The following is a 3,419-nucleotide window of genomic DNA, read 5'->3' as shown; positions in this document are numbered from 1 at the left end:
AGCAGGACTCTCACTGCAGAGCTCTTGAGAGAAGCATTTGAGATCAAAGGATAAGTTCCCATTCAAATTACACGGCGAATCCTTGAATAGCTCTCGAAAAGCTAGCACCACCGCTCGGCTCTGCCTCAAAGCAGCATGTGGCCAGTTGAGGGCAACTCACTGCACTTTTACAGGTCCCATTCTCCAAAGTCGGTAATTATTCTCCTTGCCTTACAGATGGAGAGGCTGAATCATACCAGGACAACTTGCCTCGGGCCCGAACGCAGGAAGAGCTGTCCCTGTGCAGATGGTCAGTCGAGCGGTACACAGTATTCACCTTTGCTCTCTGGGGGCTGCTGGTTCAGCTGGAAACCACAGGGCTTCTGGATGACGTTTTCCTCTCCTCCCACTGAATCAGCCTTTTATTTACTCTTTGGAATGCAAAGTAACAGGACACCCTGTGAGTTTTATCTCTCTCCCAATCTTTTGTGTCGCTGTAGAAGTTGTCAGACCGGATTGAGTGTTTTAGCTGCGGAGGGAGTCGGGGTGGTTTCGGGGTTGTCTGGCAGGAATCTGGGTGGGAGGGCACTGTCGGTGAAATTTGAATTTAGGAGTCACACTGTGAACAGAATCCTTGGGACACACTGCAGGGAGGAAAAGTCTTTGTCGCTGGCTGTTTGAATCCGGCCCTTTGCTGGTGTGGCTGTGTGCATGGATGGTGCTCCTTGGCGGAGCTACGATTACTGGGAACTGCCTCCACCAGAAGACAGAAGTTTCCCCTGCAGGCAGCCTGCCTTCCTTCCAGATGTAAGCAGCTACGTTTCCCCTTCTTTCACGTGGATGGCATTCCCAGGGTTGGGAGCTGATGTGGAAGTACCCTGCCTGTTCAGACAGTGTTTGCTGCTCCTGCAGCTTATCCCTGTCTCCCCTGGGACTCTCCTGGGGGTCGAGCTCACGGCGTTTTAGCTCTTACAACTTGCATACGTAAGTTCTGACAAAGACGGACTGGGTTCCCAGATTTTGGCGGTGCCTAAAGCAAGCGCTCTCCTTCCTAAAGGCGTGTTAAACCTCGACTCGCTGCTCTCATAATGCTGTTGTGGCCACACTGAGACGAAGAGTGACAACGTGAGGAGGAGGAGGTGACAGCTTTTGTTGAATGAACTGATATCAGTGGGAAGAAACAGAGGCTTTGTTGCTGACTGCAGCCGTTGCACGTGGGTAAGTGGCTTGATCTTTATGCTTCACTTATGTCTGTCTTCGTAGGGACTTGGCTGGGCTCAGCATCCTTCAGTCAGTCTAGAGAGACACGTGGAAGTGTCTTAGCGCAGAAGCACGTGGCGGACTGCTTGTTGGGAATCGCTGCTTTGATGTTTTGCGACTGCACAGTGCCCAGAAAGAGGGGCCCCTCATCTACTGTGGTGACATAGCAACACAGCCACAAAATAAATCACTGCTTCAGCAGCAGAGAAACAGGAATCCTATCATTTAGGGCTCTAAAGCCTCTGCCTCCCAGCTATATAATATTTTATATTTAGCATGTGTATTGCTTTCTTTTTTAACCCCACGGTGATTGCATCCCCTCGTTCAAAGAGCCAGTTGGACTCACGAATAAATTTTTAAAAGGTCAGTGGCTTGAATGACAGGAAACACTGGGCATTCGCAGCTCTGTGTGAAACCAAGAGTTGTGCATCTTTGCAAGAGACACCTAAGGTCTCAAAGAGTGAGTCTTCCTCTTGCCCTCATTAGCCACATCCCAGAGCATGAGTGTTTGCCTGGAGGAGATCAGTCGATAACGCTGAAGAGGAGAAATTTGCAGAAACAAAGAGCAGTGGCTCAGCTGGGACTAGCTGCTTTATACCTGAAATATGCTGTTTCACGGGGGTATTAAGTCAGGCTGGAGCACCTGCAGTCAGCCAGGTAGGGAGTGGCTGTAAAAGTACAGCGCTGGGCAGGGTTGGGCATCAGCGGGAGAGCTGAGAGCAGCTCCTGACATCAGCCAGCCGGCTAGTTTCAGCAGGCTGACTAACAAAGCCACCTTTTGAAGGGGAATGCCTTAAATCCAGAGATACTTCCTCCTGTGGGGCGCTCAGCGAGCAGGTGGGATGCTGGTCGCTGCTGGGGGAGCAGGAAGGCGGTGGCACAAATGTTTCTGTAAGAGCACAGAAGTTGCGTTGTGTTGTTCACCCAAAGAGAAAACGGCAGGATCAGAGATGTGACACCGTCTCTTTTTATCCCCAGAGAAACACCTGCAAAAGGGAGGCAAAACTTGCGCTCTGCAGGAGGCGTTGTAGAGCAGGGGAAGAAAAAAGTATCCCAGCAAGCGTCTCCCTGCGGCATGTGAGTCAGTGGGCAATCCTGTTACAGCAAAACCAGCTTTCTGGGAAATTTAAATGTTCAGGTGTGGAAAAAAGTCCAGTTTCGGGGCTGGATGCAACTGGGGGAAAGGAGCACAGATCAGCGGTGGGATGGCCAGTTCAGCCTTCAAAGAGATTGACTGGCATGTCACAAGTTGGTATAGACTATCACACGTAAGACAGAGAAGGGAAGAACCTTTCCGAGAAAGGTGATGTTGGTCCAGCTATCTTTAATCTTGACTTAGTCTTGAGCGTGGAAACCTAAATATTGGAGGAGGGGAGGAATCATCTTTCCGAGAAGGGGAAAATGATGGAGTAAGAGTGTGTCAGGAATGCAGATTTCAGTGTTCAAAGCCCTCTTTCAAATTTGCCTTAGAGCATTCTCAAAATCCAGGGCTTTGCCACTGGTCCCTCCTTTTCTTCTCTTGGGGCACCGTTTAATATTAGACTGTGGAGTCCCCGGGAGCTGTTGCTGGTATGTGAGCAACACTCTGAGTGCCAAATTCAGATTTCTGCTGGACTGCTGTGTTGCTCAGCATTTTGCACCTGGTCTCCTCTGTTTGGTAAGAGATGGCTCATTCCTAAAATGCTGTAGCCTAGCTCGGAGCAGATTTCAGGCTGGGGTAAAAAGAATATTTTGCTTTGGCAGCCCATCAGTATACCAGATGTTTTGGGGAAACATCTGGGAAACAGCGAGCTTGTCCCTGGGGCAAATGTGCCTGTGTGTGCCGGAGAGTGCCCTCTTTGCCGCGGGGTTTCATAGCATGATAGTTGTTGTCACCCGAGGAGGGACAAGACCTTGGGTACATAAAGCTTTGCCCTAGAAACTGTTGTGTACGTGAGTGCTAGCAAGCCTTCCTGCTCGCTGCGGGGCAGCTTGTGTCGGTAAAAGACAGAATTTTCTGGTTTCATTTACTAAAGCGAAGCACATGGCAAAAGGGTCTCTTCGGATGATGCAGAGCTTGCGCGGGGCTTTTCAAGCGCTCCGTTTTCCTTAATTTCCCCGCGGACGCCTGCGAAGCGGGAGAGGCGGGAGCTGCAGCCGGACACGGGAGCGTCGGGGGACCCGCGGGGTGTTTCCGCCTT

The sequence above is a fragment of the Charadrius vociferus genome, unplaced genomic scaffold (assembly GCF_000708025.1).
Source record: "Charadrius vociferus isolate BGI_N301 unplaced genomic scaffold, ASM70802v2 scaffold858, whole genome shotgun sequence".
NCBI lineage: Eukaryota > Metazoa > Chordata > Aves > Charadriiformes > Charadriidae > Charadrius > Charadrius vociferus.
This window is presented reverse-complemented; position numbering follows the sequence as displayed.